The following is an 18,300-nucleotide window of genomic DNA, read 5'->3' on the forward strand; positions in this document are numbered from 1 at the left end:
TCAAGGGACTGGAGGGCATGCAGTCGGGCAAGGCCCCGGGGCCTGATGGCTACCCGGTGGAATTCCATAAGAGGTTTTCAGAGATATTGAGCCCACTGCTGGTGAGGACATTTAACAAAGCAAGAGAGAAGGGAGTCCTCCCCACGACAATGTCACAGACCTCGATTTCATTGATCCTGAAACGGGAGAAGGGTCCGGAGCAATGCGGGTCATACAGGCTACTGAATGTGGATGCCAAACTGCCGGCTAAGATACTGGCCACAAGGATAGAGGACTGTGACCCAGGGGTGATAGGGGAAGACCAGACGGGATCTGTTAAGGGCAGGCAATTCAAGGCCAATGTTCGAAGGCTTCTCAATGTTTCAGCGGGAGCATTGCGGAAGGAGGTTGCTGGGAGGTAAGTCAACCTTTAAAAGCACTTGTCTTTGCAGGGGCAGGCCAGTCGATTTCGGCGGCGTGAGAACAGCTGGTGAGTCAGTTTCAGCGGGAGCACTGCGGAAGGAGGTTGCTGGGAGGTAAGTCAACCTTTAAAAGCACTTGTCTTTGCAGGGGCAGGCCAGTCGATTTCGGCGGCGTGAGAACAGCTGGTGAGTCAGTTTCAGCGGGAGCACTGCGGAAGGAGGTTGCTGGGAGGTAAGTCAACCTTTAAAAGCACTTGTCTTTGCAGGGGCAGGCCAGTCGATTTCGGCGGGAGAACAGCTGGTGAGTCAGTTTCAGCGGGAGCATTGCGGAAGGAGGTTGCTGGGAGGTAAGTCAACCTTTAAAAGCACTTGTCTTTGCAGGGGCAGGCCAGTCGATTTCGGCGGCGTGAGAACAGCTGGTGAGTCAGTTTCAGCGGGAGCACTGCGGAAGGAGGTTGCTGGGAGGTAAGTCAACCTTTAAAAGCACTTGTCTTTGCAGGGGCAGGCCAGTCGATTTCGGCGGCGTGAGAACAGCTGGTGAGTCAGTTTCAGCGGGAGCATTGCGGAAGGAGGTTGCTGGGAGGTAAGTCAACCTTTAAAAGCACTTGTCTTTGCAGGGGCAGGCCAGTCGATTTCGGCGGGAGAACAGCTGGTGAGTCAGTTTCAGCGGGAGCATTGCGGAAGGAGGTTGCTGGGAGGTAAGTCAACCTTTAAAAGCACTTGTCTTTGCAGGGGCAGGCCAGTCGATTTCGGCGGGAGTGGAGCTGGCTGGTTAGTCAATTTCAGCAGGAGCTGAGAATTTTTCTTTTTTTTTTTTTAAATTAGTTTTTTAGGCGGGAACAGGAAGTCGACCCGCGGACGTCTGGGAAGACCCTCACCAATAAATTCTGGTGGAGAGGAAACCCGAGACACTACACGTGTAGTGTCTCCCACCCGCCCTCCTCCTCTAACCTAATAATAAAACCCATTGGTCTGAGGTAAGTACCATATTTTATTATATTATTATTATTTTTTATAAAAATTTAATTTAGTTGTTAGCGAGATCTTGGTAGAAAGTTAGAGGAATGGCAGGGAAGGGAGTGCAATGTTCCTCCTGCAGGATGTTTGAGGTGAGGGATGCAGTTAGTGTCCCTGCTGATTTTACCTGCAGGAAGTGCTGCCATCTCCAGCTCCTCCAAGACCGAGTTAGGGAACTGGAGCTGGAGTTGGAAGAACTTCGGATCATTCGGGAGGCAGAAGGGGTCATAGATAGCAGCTTCAGGGAATTAGTTGCACCAAAGATTGGAGATAGGTGGGTAACTGTAAGAGGGACTGGGAAAAAACAGTCAGTGCAGGGATCCCCTGCGGTCGTTCCCCTGAGAAACAAGTATACCGCTTTGGATACTTGTGGGGGGGACGACTTACCAGGGGTAAGCCATGGGGTACAGGCCTCTGGCACGGAGTCTGTCCCTGTTGCTCAGAAGGGAAGGGGGGAGAGGAGCAGAGCATTAGTAATTGGGGACTCTATAGTCAGGGGCACAGATAGGAGATTTTGTGGGAGCGTGAGAGACTCACGTTTGGTATGTTGCCTCCCAGGTGCAAGGGTACGTGATGTCTCGGATCGTGTTTTCCAGGTCCTTAGGGGGGAGGGGGAGCAGCCCCAAGTCGTGGTCCACATTGGCACCAACGACATAGGTAGGAAAGGGGACAAGGATGTCAGGCAGGCTTTCAGGGAGCTAGGATGGAAGCTCAGAACTAGAACAAACAGAGTTGTTATCTCTGGGTTGTTGCCCGTGCCACGTGATAGTGAGATGAGGAATAGGGAGAGAGAGCATTTAAACACGTGGCTACAGGGATGGTGCAGGCGGGAGGGATTCAGATTTTTGGATAACTGGGGCTCTTTCTGGGGAAGGTGGGACCTCTACAGACAGGATGGTCTACATCTGAACCTGAGGGGCACAAATATCCTGGGGGGGGAGATTTGTTAGTGCTCTTTGGGGGGGTTTAAACTAATGCAGCAGGGGCAATGGGAACCTGGATTGTAGTTTTAGGGTAAGGGAGAATGAGAGTATAGAGGTCAGGAGCACAGATTTGACGTCGCAGGAGGGGGCCAGTGTTCAGGTAGGTGGTTTGAAGTGTGTCTACTTCAATGCCAGGAGTATACAAAACAAGGTAGGGGAACTGGCAGCGTGGGTTGGTACCTGGGACTTCGATGTTGTGGCCATTTCGGAGACATGGATAGAGCAGGGACAGGAATGGATGTTGCAGGTTCCGGGGTTTAGGTGTTTTAGTAAGCTCAGAGAAGGAGGCAAAAGAGGGGGAGGTGTGGCGCTGCTAGTCAAGAGCAGTATTACGGTGGCGGAGAGGATGCTAGATGGGGACTCTTCTTCCGAGGTAGTATGGGCTGAAGTTAGAAACAGGAAAGGAGAGGTCACCCTGTTGGGAGTTTTTTATAGGCCTCCTAATAGTTCTAGGGATGTAGAGGAAAGGATGGCGAAGATGATTCTGGATATGAGCGAAAGTAACAGGGTAGTTATTATGGGAGACTTTAACTTTCCAAATATTGACTGGAAAATATATAGTTCGAGTACAATAGATGGGTCGTTTTTTGTACAGTGTGTGCAGGAGGGTTTCCTGAAACAATATGTTGACAGGCCAACAAGAGGCGAGGCCACGTTGGATTTGGTTTTGGGTAATGAACCAGGCCAGGTGTTGGATTTGGAGGTAGGAGAGCACTTTGGGGACAGTGACCACAATTCGGTGACGTTTACGTTAATGATGGAAAGGGATAAGTATACACCGCAGGGCAAGAGTTATAGCTGGGGGAAGGGCAATTATGATGCCATTAGACGTGACTTGGGGGGGATAAGGTGGAGAAGTAGGCTGCAAGTGTTGGGCACACTGGATAAGTGGGGCTTGTTCAAGGATCAGCTACTGCGTGTTCTTGATAAGTATGTACCGGTCAGACAGGGAGGAAGGCGTCGAGCGAGGGAACCGTGGTTTACCAAGGAAGTGGAATCTCTTGTTAAGAGGAAGAAGGAGGCCTATGTGAAGATGAAGTGTGAAGTTTCGGTTGGGGCGCTGGATAGTTACAAGGTAGCGAGGAAGGATCTAAAGAGAGAGCTAAGACGAGCAAGGAGGGGACATGAGAAGTATTTGGCAGGAAGGATCAAGGAAAACCCAAAAGCTTTCTATAGGTATGTCAGGAATAAGCAAATGACTAGGGAAAGAGTAGGACCAGTCAAGGACAGGGATGGGAAATTGTGTGTGGAGTCTGAAGAGATAGGCGAGATACTAAATGAATATTTTTCGTCAGTATTCACTCAGGAAAAAGATAATGTTGTGGAGGAGAATGCTGAGCCCCAGGCTAATAGAATAGATGGCATTGAGGTACGTAGGGAAGAGGTGTTGGCAATTCTGGACAGGCTGAAAATAGATAAGTCCCCGGGACCTGATGGGATTTATCCTTGGATTCTATGGGAGGCCAGGGAAGAGATTGCTGGACCTTTGGCTTTGATTTTTATGTCATCATTGGCTACAGGAATAGTGCCAGAGGACTGGAGGACAGCAAATGTGGTCCCTTTGTTCAAAAAGGGGAGCAGAGACAACCCCGGCAACTATAGACCGGTGAGCCTCACGTCTGTAGTGGGTAAAGTCTTGGAGGGGATTATAAGAGACAAGATTTATAATCATCTAGATAGGAATAATATGATCAGGGATAGTCAGCATGGCTTTGTGAAGGGTAGGTCATGCCTCACAAACCTTATTGAGTTCTTTGAGAAGGTGACTGAACAGGTAGACGCGGGTAGAGCAGTTGATGTGGTGTATATGGATTTCAGCAAAGCGTTTGATAAGGTTCCCCACGGTAGGCTATTGCAAAAAATACGGAGGCTGGGGATTGAGGGTGATTTAGAGATGTGGATCAGAAATTGGCTAGCTGAAAGAAGACAGAGGGTGGTGGTTGATGGGAAATGTTCAGAATGGAGTACAGTCACAAGTGGAGTACCACAAGGATCTGTTCTGGGGCCGTTGCTGTTTGTCATTTTTATCAATGACCTAGAGGAAGGCGCAGAAGGGTGGGTGAGTAAATTTGCAGACGATACTAAAGTCGGTGGTGTTGTCGATAGTGTGGAAGGATGTAGCAGGTTACAGAGGGATATAGATAAGCTGCAGAGCTGGGCTGAGAGGTGGCAAATGGAGTTTAATGTAGAGAAGTGTGAGGTGATTCACTTTGGAAGGAATAACAGGAATGCGGAATATTTGGCTAATGGTAAAGTTCTTGAAAGTGTGGATGAGCAGAGGGATCTAGGTGTCCATGTACATAGATCCCTGAAAGTTGCCACCCAGGTTGATAGGGTTGTGAAGAAGGCCTATGGAGTGTTGGCCTTTATTGGTAGAGGGATTGAGTTCCGGAGTCGGGAGGTCATGTTGCAGCTGTACAGAACTCTGGTACGGCTGCATTTGGAGTATTGCGTACAGTTCTGGTCACCGCATTATAGGAAGGACGTGGAGGCTTTGGAGCGGGTGCAGAGGAGATTTACCAGGATGTTGCCTGGTATGGAGGGAAAATCTTGAGGAAAGACTGATGGACTTGAGGTTGTTTTCGTTGGAGAGAAGAAGGTTAAGCGGAGACTTAATAGAGGCATACAAAATGATCAGGGGGTTAGATAGGGTGGACAGTGAGAGCCTTCTCCCGCGGATGGATATGGCTGGCACGAGGGGACATAACTTTAAACTGAGGGGTAATAGATATAGGACAGAGGTCAGAGGTAGGTTCTTAACGCAAAGAGTAGTGAGGCCGTGGAATGCCCTACCTGCTACAGTAGTGAACTCGCCAACATTGAGGGCATTTAAAAGTTTATTGGATAAACATATGGATGATAATGGCATAGTGTAGGTTAGATGGCTTTTGTTTTGGTGCAACATCGTGGGCTGAAGGGCCTGTACTGCGCTGTATTGTTCTATGTTCTAATGTTATTATGATGCCCTCGGAAGGAGAGGAGGCAGAGGTAGCGATGGATGCGGAGAAGGCTTTTGATCGGGTGGAGTGGAATTACCTGTGGGAGGCGCTGGGAAGGTTTGGGTTTGGTGAGGGCTTCATTGACTGGGTGCGGTTGCTGTATCAGGCACCAGTAGCGAGTGCGCGTACGAACCGGCTGAGGTCGGGGTATTTTAAACTACACCGAGGGACGAGGCAAGGGTGTCCCCTCTCCCCGTTACTGTTTGCTCTGGCCATAGAAGCATTGGCCATGGCGTTAAGAGCCTCTAGGAACTGTAAAGCGCTAGTTTTTGGAAAGGGGGGGGGGCGCGGCGCACCGGGTCTCGCTCTATGCAGATGACCTGCTCTTGTACATTTTGGACCCGCTGCAGGGAATGGGGGAAGTATTGCGAGTCTTGGGGGAGTTTGGCAATTTTTCGGGGTATAAATTGAACATGGGGAAAAGCGAGATGTTTGTGATCCAGGAGAAGAGACCGGGAGAGCTGCCGCTAAGAATGGTCGGAAAGAGCTTTCGATATCTGGGAATCCAGGTGGCCCGAGAATGGGAGGTACTGCACAAGTTAAACCTATCCCGGTTGCTGGAACAAATGGAAGGGGACTTTAAGAGATGGGACATGCTCCCGCGGGGGCGGGGAGGGTACAGACCGTGAAAATGACGGTTCTCCCCAGATTTCTGTTTGTCCTTCAGTGCCTCCCCATCTTCATCCAAAGGGCCTTTTTCAAGCGGGTGAATAAGGTTATTTCGGGCTTTGTATGGGCGGGTAAAACCCCGCGAGTGTAGAAAGTGTTGCTGGAGCGCAGTCGGGGGGGGAGGGTGGGCTGGCGCTGCCGAACTTTTGCAATTACTACTGGGCAGCTAATATAGCCATGATTAGGAAGTGGGTAGTGAGGAGGGTGGTCGGCATGGGAGTGGATGGAGGCGGCGTCATGTAAAGACACAAGTTTGTGGGCACTGGTAATGGCACCTCTGCCGTTGTCGCCGGCCCGATACTCCACAAGTCCGGTGGTAGTGGCGGCTCTGAGGATCTGGGGGCAATGGAGGAGATATAAGAGAGTGGAGGGAGCATTGATTTGGACCCGATTTATAATAACCACAGGTTTGTACCGGATAGGCTAGACGGTGGGTTCCGGAGTTGGCAGAGGGCAGGAATTAGAAGGATGGGGGATCTATTTATAGACGGGAACTTTCCCAGCTTGAAAGCTTTGGAGGATAAATTTAAATTGCCTGCAGGGAATGGGTTTAGGTATTTGCAGGTGCGAGATTTCCTGAGAAAACAGCGGCCGGCCTTTCCGCTGCTGCCGCCATGGGGGATACAGGATAGAGTAGTTTCCAGTACCTGGGCGGGATAGGTAGCAGATATTTACCAGGAGCTTTCGGAGGCGGAGTAAACCCCGGTGGAGGAGCTTAAGGGCAAGTGAGAGGAGGAGAGATAGAGGGGTGCCTATGGGCGGATGCCCTAGGCAGGGTTAATACCTCCTCATCGTATACCAGGCTGAGCCTTATACAATTTAAGGTCGTCCACCAGGCACACATGACAGCGGCTAGGATGAGCAGGTTTTTCGGGGTAGAAGATAGGTGTGCGAGGTGCGCGGGAAGCCCAACAAATCATGCCCGCATGTTTTGGGCATGCCCGAAGCTTAGAGGGTTTTGGCAGGGTTTTGCTAGGGCAATGTCCACGGTGCTCAAAACACGGGTGGTGCCGAGTCCGGAGGTAGCGATTTTTGGAGTGTCGGAAGGCCGACGTCTTGGCCTTTGCCTCCCTGGTAGCCCGGAGACGGATCGTGTTAATGTGGAGGGACTCGAAGCCCCCGAGTGTAGAGACCTGGGTTCGTGACATGGCTGGGTTTCTCAGTCTCGAGAAAATAAAGTTCGCCTTGAGAGGGCCAATCTTAGGGTTCACCCGGAGGTGGCAGCCATTTGTCGACTTTCTCAGGGAAAATTAAAATGTCAGCAGATGCCATATTCCTGGGGTGGGGGGGGGGGGGTTGTTGTTGTATGGTTGAGGTGCGTGAAGATTGGGCTGGGGGGGGGGGTTATTTTACCATGTTTTTTTTTTAAAATATATTTTATTGAAAATTTTTGGCCAACCATCACAGTACATTGTGTATCCTTTACACAGTAATATAACAATATAAATAACAATGGCCAGTTTTATAAACAAGAAATAAATAATATATAAACAAAAACAAAACTAAATGGCAACTGCCTTGTCCCAGATAAATATTCTCCAAAAATATGTTTTAACAGTCCAATATACAATTATCTATAACAACAACCTATACATATTATACTTATATATTAACATCCCTGAGAATCCCTCTGGTTCCTCTTCCCCCCCCCCCCCCCCACCCCCACCCCCACCCCCTCCACCCCCCACCCCCTGGGCTGCTGCTGCTGTCTTCTTCTTTTCCACTCCCTCTATCTTTCTGTGAGGTATTCGACGAATGGTTGCCACCGCCTGGTGAACCCTTGAGCCGATCCCCTTAGGACGAACTTAATCCGTTCCAGCTTTATAAACCCTGCCATGTCATTTATCCAGGTCTCCACACCCGGGGGCTTGGCTTCCTTCCACATCAACAGGATCCTGCGCCGGGCTACTAGGGACGCAAAGGCCAAAACATCGGCCTCTCTCGCCTCCTGCACTCCCGGCTCTTCTGCAACCCCAAATATAGCCAACCCCCAGCTTGGTTCGACCTGGACCCCCACTACCTTCGAAAGCACCTTTGTCACCCCCACCCAAAACCCCTGTAGTGCCGGACATGACCAGAACATGTGGGTGTGATTCGCTGGGCTTTTCGAGCATCTCGCACACCTATCCTCTACTCCAAAAAATTTGGTAAGCCGTGTTCCAGTCACATGCGCTCTGTGTAACACCTTAAATTGTATCAGGCTTAGCCTGGCACACGAGGACGATGAGTTTACTTAGGGCATCAGCCCACAGCCCCTCCTCAATCTCCTCCCCCAGCTCTTCTTCCCATTTCCCTTTCAGCTCGTCTACCATAATCTCCCTCTCGTCTCTCATCTCCCTATATATGTCTGACACCTTACCGTCCCCCACCCATGTCTTTGAGATCACTCTGTCCTGCACCTCCTGCGTTGGGAGCTGCAGAAATTCCCTCACCTGTTGCCTCGTAAAAGCCCTCAGTTGCATATACCGGAATGCATTCCCTTGGGGCAACCCATATTTTTCGGTCAGCGCTCCCAGACTTGCAAACGTCCCATCTGCAAACAGATCTCTCAATTGTGTTACTCCTGCTCTTTGCCATGTTCCAAATCCCCCATCCATTCTCCCCGGAGCAAACCTATGATTATTTCTTATCAGGGACCACACCGAGGCTCCAGTCTTTCCCCTATGCCGTCTCCATTGCCCCCAAATTTTCAGAGTAGCCACCACCACCGGGCTTGTGGTGTATTTCTTCGGTGAGAACGGCAACGGCGCCGTCACCATGGCTTGTAGGCAAGTCCCCCTACAGGACGCCTTCTCCAATCTCTTCCATGCCGCTCCCTCCTCTTCTCCCATGCACTTACATACCATTGAGATGTTGGCGGCCCAGTAGTACTCACTCAGGTTCGGTAGCGCCAGCCCCCCCTATCCCTACTACGCTGTAAAAATCCCTTCCTCACTCACGGGGTCTTCCCGGCCCCGACAAAACTCATGATACTCTTCTCAATCCTTTTGAAAAAAGCCTTCGTGATCACCACCGGGAGGCACTGAAACACAAAGAGGAATCTCGGGAGGACCACCATTTTAACCGCTTGTACCCTCCCTGCCAGTGACAGGGATTCCATGTCCCATCTCTTGAAGTCCTCCTCCATCTGTTCCACCAACCGCGTTAAGTTTAACCTATGCAATGTACCCCAATTCTTGGCTATCTGGATCCCCAAGTAGCGAAAGTCCCTTGTTACCTTCCTCAGCGGTAAGTCCTCTATTTCTCTGCTCTGCTCCCCTGGATGCACCACAAACAGCTCACTTTTCCCCATGTTCAGCTTATGTCCTGAAAATTCTCCAAACTCCCCAAGTATCCGCATTATCTCTGGCATCCCCTCCGCCGGGTCTGAAATATACACCAATAAATCGTCCGCGTAAAGAGATACCCGGTGTTCCTCTCCTCCCCTGAGTACTCCCCTCCACTTCCTGGAACCCCTCAATGCTATTGCCAGGGGCTCAATCGCCAGTGCAAACAATAATGGGGACAGAGGACATCCCTGCCTCGTCCCTCTATGGAGCCGAAAATACGCAGACCCCCGTCCATTCGTGACCACGCTCGCCATCGGGGCCCTATACAGCAGCTGTACCCATCTAATATACTCATCTCCAAAGCCAAATCTCCTCAACACCTCCCACAAATAATCCCACTCCACTCTATCAAATGCTTTCTCGGCATCCATCGCCACCACTATCTCCGCTTCCCCCTCTGGTGGGGGCATCATCATTGCCCCTAGCAGCCTCCGTATATTCGTATTCAGCTGTCTCCCCTTCACAAACCCAGTTTGGTCCTCATGGACTACCCCCGGGACACAATCCTCTATCCTCATTGCCATTACCTTGGCCAGAATCTTAGCGTCTACATTTAGGAGGGAAATAGGTCTATAGGACCCGCATTGCAGCGGGTCTTTTTCCTTCTTTAGGAGAAGCGATATCGTTGCCTCTGACATAGTCGGGGGCAGCTCACCCCTTTCCTTCGCCTCATTAAAGGTTCTCATCAGTATCGGGGCAAGCAAGTCCACATATTTCCTATAAAATTTGACTGGAAATCCATCCGGTCCCGGAGCCTTCCCCGCCTGCATACTCCTAATTCCTTTCACTACTTCCTCTATCTCGATCTGTGCTCCCAGTCCCACCCTCTCCTGCTCCTCCACCTTAGGAAATTCCAGCCGGTCCAGGAAGCACATCATTCTCTCCTTCCCATCCGGGGGCTGAGCTTCGTATAATCTTTTGTAGAATGCCTTTAACACTCCATTCACTCTCTCCGCTCCCCGCTCTATCTCTCCTTCCTCATCCCTCACTCCCCCTATTTCCCTCGCTGCTCCCCTTTTCCTCAATTGATGGCCAGCAACCTGCTCGCCTTCTCCCCATACTCATACTGTACACCCTGTGCCTTCCTCCACTGTGCTTCTGCAGTACCCGTTGTCAGCAAGTCAAATTCTACGTGTAACCTTTGCCTTTCCCTGTACAGTCCCTCCTGCGGTGCCTCCGCATATTGCCTGTCCACCCTCAGAAGTTCTTGCAGTAACCGCTCCCGTTCCCTACTCTCCTGTTTTCCTTTATGTGCCCTTATTGATATCAGCTCCCCTCTAACCACTGCCTTCAGCGCCTCCCAGACCACTCCCACCTGGACCTCCCCATTATCATTGAGTTCCAAGTATTTTTCAATGCACCCCCTCACCCTTAGACACACCCCTTCATCTGCCATTAGTCCCATGTCCATTCTCTAGGGTGGACGCCTTTCTGTTTCCTCCCCTATCTCCAAGTCTACCCAATGTGGAGCGTGATCCGAAATGGCTATAGCCGTATACTCCGTTCCCCTCACCTTCGGGATCAACGCCCTTCCCAAAACGAAAAAGTCTATTCGCGAATAAACTTTGTGGACATAGGAGAAAAACGAAAACTCCTTACTCCTAGGTCTACTAAATCTCCACGGGTCTACTCCTCCCATCTGCTCCATAAAATCTTTAAGCACCTTGGCTGCAGCCGGCCTCCTTCCAGTCCTGGATCTCGACCTGTCCAGCCCTGGCTCCAGCACCATATTAAAATCTCCCCCCATTACCAACTTTCCCACCTCTAGGTCCGGGATGCGTCCTAGCATGCGCCTCAAAATTGGCATCATCCCAGTTCGGGGCATATACGTTTACCAAGACCACCGCCTTCCCCTGTAATTTGCCACTCACCATCACGTATCTGCCCCCGCTATCCGCCACTATGGTCTTTGCCTCAAACATAACCCGCTTCCCCACTAGTATAGCCACCCCACTGTTTTTTGCATCTAGCCCCGAATGAAACACCTGCCCCACCCATCCTTTGCGTAGTCTAACCTGGTCTATAAGTTTCAAGTGCGTCTCTTGTAACATAACCACGTCTGCCTTAAGTTTCTTAAGGTGTGCGAGTACTCGTGCCCTCTTTATCGGCCCGTTCAGCCCTCACATTCCACGTGATCAACCGGGTTGGGGGGCTTTTTACCCCCCCACTTGTCGATTAGCCATCCCCTTTTCCCAGCTCCTCACCCGGTTCCCACGCAGCTGTGTCCCCCCCAGGCGGTGCCCCCCCGCCCACCCCACCCCATTCCGGCTCCCCCCTCTCCCCAGCAGCAGCAACCCAGTAACTCCCCCCTCCCATCCCCGCTAGATCCCCCACTAGCGTAGTTACACCCCCCATGTTGCTCCCAGAAGTCAGCAAACTCTGGCCGACCTCGGCTTCCCCCCGTGACCTCGGCTCGCACCGTGCGACGCCCCCTCCTTCCTGCTTCCCTATTCCCGCCATGATTATCATAGCGCGGGAACAAAGCCCGCGCTTCCCTTTTGGCCCCGCCCCCCATGGCCAACGCCCCATCTCCTCCACCTCCCTTCCTCCCTCCACGACCACCTGTGGAAGAGAGAAAAGTTACCGCATCGCAGGATTAATAACATAAACCTCATCTTTCCCCCCCTTTTTCCCCCCTCTTCGCCCCCCACACTCGCCCCACCACTTTGTTTCAAACGTTCTTTTTTAATAACCCGCTTATTCCAGTTTTTCTTCCACAATAAACGTCCACGCCTCATCCGCCGTCTCAAAGTAGTGGTGCCTCCCTTGATATGTGACCCACAGTCTTGCCGGTTGCAGCATTCCAAATGTTATCTTCTTTTTGTGAAGCACCGCCTTGGCCCGATTAAAGCTCGCCCTCCTTCTCGCCACCTCTGCACTCCAGTCTTGATATACGCGGATCACCGCGTTCTCCCACCTACTGCTCCGAGTTTTCTTTGCCCATCTAAGGACCATCTCTCTGTCCTTAAAACGGAGGAATCTCACCACTATGGCTCTAGGAATTTCTCCTGCTCTCGGTCCTCGCGCCATCACTCGGTATGCTCCCTCCACCTCCAGCGGACCCGCCGGGGCCTCCGCTCCCATTAACAAGTGCAGCATCGTGCTCACATATGCCCCGACGTCTGCTCCTTCTGCACCTTCAGGAAGACCAAGAATCCTTAAATTATTCCTCCTCGCGTTATTCTCCAGCACCTCCAGTCTTTCCACACATCGTTTATGGTGTGCCTCGTGCATCTCCGTCTTCACCACCAGGCCCTGTATATCGTCCTCGTTCTCGGCAGCCTTTGCCTTCACGACCCGAAGCTCCCGCTCCTGGGTCTTTTGCTCATCCTTTAGCCCTTCGATCGCCTGTAATATCGGGGCCAACAGCTCCTTCTTCATTTCCTTTTTAAGTTCTTCCACGCAACATTTCAAAAACTCTTGTTGTTCAGGGCCCCATGTTAAACTGCCACCTTCCGTCGCCATCTTGGTTCTTGCTTGCCTTCCTTGCCGCTGCTCCAAAGGATCCACTGCAATCAGGCCACTTCCCTCTCCTTTTTCCATCCGTTTCCAGGGGGGATTCCCTTCTGGTTTACCGCACAGTGCTTCTAGCCGTTAAAATTGCCGTTGGGGCTCTTATTAAGAGCCCAAAAGTCCGTTCCAACGGGAGCTGCCGAAACATGCGACTTAGCTGGTCATCGCCGCACCTGGAAGTCTATTTTACCATGTTGATGTCATCGTTTATGTTACTGTTATAAAAACATTTAGATACCTCAATAAAATATATATATTTTTTAAAACCCTGTCTTGAAGCCCTGGGGATGTATTTTGCATTCAATGACAAGGGTACAGTACTCACTACTGGCCTCAAAGAAAACTGCCCACAAAAGATTTAGCGGGCTCTGTGGCATTGATTTCTTCTATTACAACATCAATTTCTTTCTGGTGCCATCTACTGGGACTACTGGCATCCAGGAATAATGAGGAATCAAACAGGCTGAGTAACCAGATTGAAGAATTCTCACAAACACAAACCCGTATTGATTAACTTAACTTCTTAATCATTTTATATAGATTGAAATAAAGATTCGGACATGCACATAGAGTTAAGATAGAAAATGTAACATGATAATTGGATTCTAACAATTAGAAAAACCTATGATATTTCAGACTTATTAAATCAGTTTTCCAGAGCCAGAGAGGGAGTTCAGCAAAAATTATGAAGTAGTGCACCATTAAAACTCACTTACACCTCATTCAACAAGGCTCAACTTTTCCAATGTTTTTTATAACAAGAGTAAAGCATTAAAAAGTTAAAGTTCATGTCAAATCAATGATTTTCTGCTGATTGCATCTGTGGAGACTGCAAAAGCACACCCTCTGGAGGAGAAGTGTACTATTTTTTTTCTCTGGAGAAGAACTTGTCGACAGATGTTACTGTCAATTTTAAACAGTAATGATGGTGAATGCTGAAAGCTTTTCCATTATTAAAAGTGCAAATTCCAGACCATTGGTTCAGGTGGTATGTTGAATCCTGTTCAACAATCTACATTTAACTTTCTGCATTAAGTTTAAATGTCTCCCAGTGACATCCCCAAAATCCTGCTAGTAGTGTTGAGATGACCGAATAGTTCAGGAAATTGTTGCAGCAACAACAAAAATGAACTCAATTACACTCTAAGTTGACTGTTAATATACAAAATGACTCACCCACACAAATTTATAAAAGCATTCCCATCAGACTTATATTTTGCTTCATAAACAGACAAAACTGTTGTGTTCGATGTCTAGCAAGGAATCCACAGAACTGCTTGTGACTTGTCCAAACTAGGATATTTATTAATACACACGTGGTAAGATAACGATCTGATACAGAGCAAGTTATCATGGAGTTTCTTTATACTCCCCTGGAACAACCCCTGTCCTCATGTGCGTTTTATCACCTTCTCAGGATTACTGGATCTGCCCGCACTTCTATCTGAGTGCCTTGTCACATGAGCACCGTCTCGAGACCGCATGGTGGATCTGTACCGCCATCTGCTGGTTGGAGGTCGCACCACCAACTATCTACAATATTGTTTACAGGCATATCATCACAAAAAGCAATTCTCATATGTCACTCCAGAAGAGTTTGTTTAAATGGTGTGCAATTGATTTCACTGTTTCACCATGAACTTAATTTCGAAATGTTGCAATTAGCAATATTACATTATATAAGAAATAATCTTTGCAGACAAAAGTACTCACCCATAATAAGACTCCTGGGTAAAAAAACAAATCTGTTTAAGATGATGCTAGAGTTCACATTCTTTAATTGATTCAGCCTTTCAAATTTGGTTTGAAATCCTTTAAATCTCATTTTGTTTTAAGATACCTGCAGGTTCGCAGTTTTGCCAGAAAACACTTTGCATCCTTTCCTTCTCCATCTCCTGACAGTCCCATTGATATTTGTACAGGTACTAATCCCATTTAAGGGGCTGTGTTTCATGCATTTATAACATTATTCAAAAATTATTTGGTCCCTCTTTAGCCAACATCAAGGCAACTTGGGAGCAGGACTTAAATACTGCGTTTACCGGCAGTCTATGGCGGTTGATTATTTTCAGAGTGCATTCTTCATCACTGTGTATTAGACATGGTTGGTTTCAATTTAATGTTCTTCATCGGCTCTATCGTTCTGGAATTCGACTTGCTAGGATATTCTCTGGCCTGGATCCGCATGTGCGAGATCATTTGGCTCCTGCAACACTGTTTCATATATTTTGGTCACTTCCATGTCTTCTGGTCATCTGTGTTCTCAACTTTTTTGTACAGTTATGGCAAATTTATAGATATTAACCCTATTATTGGTATTTTTTGGATATTTGTACATTTATGGCAAATTTAGAGATATTAACCCTATCATTGGTATTTTTTGGATCATCCCTGATGGGATAGCTGTAGATCACCACAGTCAGATGCCTTTGCCTTCACCTCATTGCTTACATGTCGACTTATCATATTCAATTGGAAATCTGTGGCTCCACCCTCCCACTTGCACTCGGCTAAGGAGGTGATGATGCTTCTTGAACTGGAAAATAATTAAATATACCTCACGCAGGACAATTAAAAAATTTGATTCAGTTTGGCAATTTTTTATTCATTATTTTGACAACCATTCTTTTTCCTCCATGAGTTGAATATTCTATCTATTCCTCTTTTTTCGACCCCTTTTTTTCTGAATTTTATTTTGCCTGTATATTACAATATACCTTTTTGTAAAAAAATAATAAATAAAGTTTGAAAAAAACGATGCCAGAGAAATATTCAGTTAGTCAGCAAAACACAAGACTGAATGGGACACACTGGGGGCGATTCTCCAAAATGGAGACTAAGGGGGCGACTCTCCAAAATGGAGACCTTGGGTGCGATTCTCCGCTCCCGCGCCGGTTTGGAGAATCGCCTGGGTCGCCAAATTTTCCCGCGACGCCGGTCCGACGCCCTCCCGCGATTCACGGAAGCAGCCAGATCGGCACAATCGCGTTTTGCGCGCGCGGACCACTGAATCGCCCGAGAAAGCCAAAATGGCGATTCACCGGTATTCACCGATTCATCGGTGCCCACCGATCGCAAGATCCGTCTGACATCTTCTTGCGGGGCGGACTCGGGGAGGACGGCAACCACGCGCGCGCGCGTGGATGACGGCAGTTATGCGGCGCCGGCCACGTCATGTATGTGGCGCCGCCTTTACGCGGCGCCAAGGCCTGGCGCGCGTAAATGACGTGGCGCCGCTCCTAGCCCATTTTCGGGCCCTGAATCGGTCGGGATAGGGGCCGGTTCGCGCCGTCGTGAACCTCGGCAGCGTGCACGACGGCGAGAACACTGTCTCCATTTCAGAGAATCGCACCCAATATGTTTGCGCCGCCGCGTTTCACGACGGCGTGAAATGGGCACGTGGTGACCGATTCTGTCCCCCTCAGGGGTCCAGCATGGCGATGGAGCGGTTCATGCCGCTCCAGCCTCCTTTCCGGCACCAAATGGGCGCCGCGCCAACCCGCGCATGCGCAGTTGGGCCGCACCAACCAGCACATGCGCGGGGGACTTCTTCAGCGTGCTGGTCCCAACGCAACATGGCGTTGGGGTTCAGGGGCCGGCCGCACAACAAAGTAGGCCTGGGGAGGGGGAGGGGGGGGAAGAAAAGAGGCCGGCCCGCCGATCGGTGGGCCCCGATTGCGGGCCAGACCCCATCAGAGGCCCACTCCCCGGTGAAGGAGCACTTTTCCCCGCCCTGACCCTTCGCGCAGAGTTCCCGCCGGCAGCGACCAGGAGTGAACGGCGCCGGAGGGACTCTGCTTTTTCCGCGGGGATGCTCGGCCCATCTGGGCCGGAGAATTGGCAGCCCCGCCGATTCCAGCGGCCGACGGCGCGTCAAATGCGCCGGCGCAAATGGCGCTGATTTTCCACACCTCAGAGAATCGCCCACCGCGTCGGGGCATCGTTGTGCCAATTCTCCGGCCCGGTGCAGGGCTCGGAGAATTCGCGCCCAAAGTGTTTGCGCCGTCGTGAACACCATCGCGTTTCACGATGGCACGAAACGGGCACGGCCGATTCTGGGGACAGAATCGCGCGCCGGCACCGGGCTAGGAGAATCGCGCCCACTGTCACAGCTAAAATTTGAGCACTTGTGGAGTATAATGCATCTGGACTATTAGAATTCACCACCTGTAATAACAATATCCTCAAAAATGGTAATATTCATGCCTCAGAATAATGACTGCAAAAAGGAGTTTCTGTAAACCAGAAGCACATTCTTCATTTTTGTGAAAATAACATATCTGTTATGAGTATTTTGTAACAGAAGGCAAGGACATAATTTAATTGCACAAAAGCTTGCTGGAGCTGAGCTGTATAGATGAACGGGTTTCCACAAAGTGCATAATAAACAAAAACAGGACTGGACTCAGCCACTCTCCACTGGCAAATAGTTTGCAACAATCTTGGCTCACATATGAAGCATGGCTATCTGGACACAATATAATACTGGCAGCTGAAGAACTTCACTACAACATGAATCAACAACTTTGAGACAAGTACTTTCTTTTATAAAACACCTTTCACTGGAGGTTCCCAATTTCTTTACAGCCAAATAAGTATTTTTGAACTCCAGTTGGTGTGGGAATGTGGGAAATGCAGCAAATATTTAGTTCACAACAGATCCTACAAAGAGCAACATAATAATGACCGGATAATCGTTTTTTGCTATCGGTTAAGGATCAATATTTGCTTGGACACTTTCAAGATTATGTCACGGTATTTTTGACATCCACCCAAGGGGGCAGATGGAACCACAGTTTAGCATCTCATCTGAAAGATCACAACTTGATAGTTTTGCACTCCTTTGGTATTTAATGTTCCTGAGCGTAGCTTAAATTTTGTGTTCAAATCCCTGGATTGGGGATTGAACTTACAAGTTTTAACTCAGAGGCCACAGTGTTACCATTGTGCTCAGGCTGTCCAATGGGGGAAACCTAAAGGCAAGTATTATTTAGAACTTAATGGCTGCAATAACGCGATTTCATGGAATTTATTTGAAACGAGATATAGGAACTATTTGAAAACAACTGCAACTGAACTATGATAAACAGAAAATATTATAACCAGGGCGGAAGGGTCTTACTTATGGTAAATGTTGTATTTTCAATAGTAATTGTATTGCAGCACTCATATGTAAGATTGAGGTTTCTGTTCCTCAAATTTCAACTTTTTTACATAACTGCCCAGCAGGTGGCATTGTAAGCCTTCTTATCTGATGCAAATTTCCAGGAGCACTGATTACATAGTCTGTGAACACTCAGGGGTCAAAGAGCGATTTCCAAGATTTTCCCCACAAAACTGGTCCAGAGTGTCTATCTCCATTAGTTATTCTTCTCCCAGGACATAACAT

At 49.1% G+C, this 18,300-nt stretch overlaps 1 protein-coding gene across 8 annotated transcripts in view; it reads right to left on the reverse strand.

Moving 5' to 3' along the window:
- The window catches only part of dennd5a (DENN/MADD domain containing 5A), a 496,539-nt gene that overhangs the window by 126,944 nt on the left and 351,295 nt on the right, over positions 1-18,300 (reverse strand). The gene's annotated exons all lie outside the window — the stretch shown is intronic.

The sequence above is a fragment of the Scyliorhinus torazame genome, chromosome 10 (genome assembly GCF_047496885.1).
Source record: "Scyliorhinus torazame isolate Kashiwa2021f chromosome 10, sScyTor2.1, whole genome shotgun sequence".
Classification (NCBI taxonomy): domain Eukaryota; kingdom Metazoa; phylum Chordata; class Chondrichthyes; order Carcharhiniformes; family Scyliorhinidae; genus Scyliorhinus; species Scyliorhinus torazame.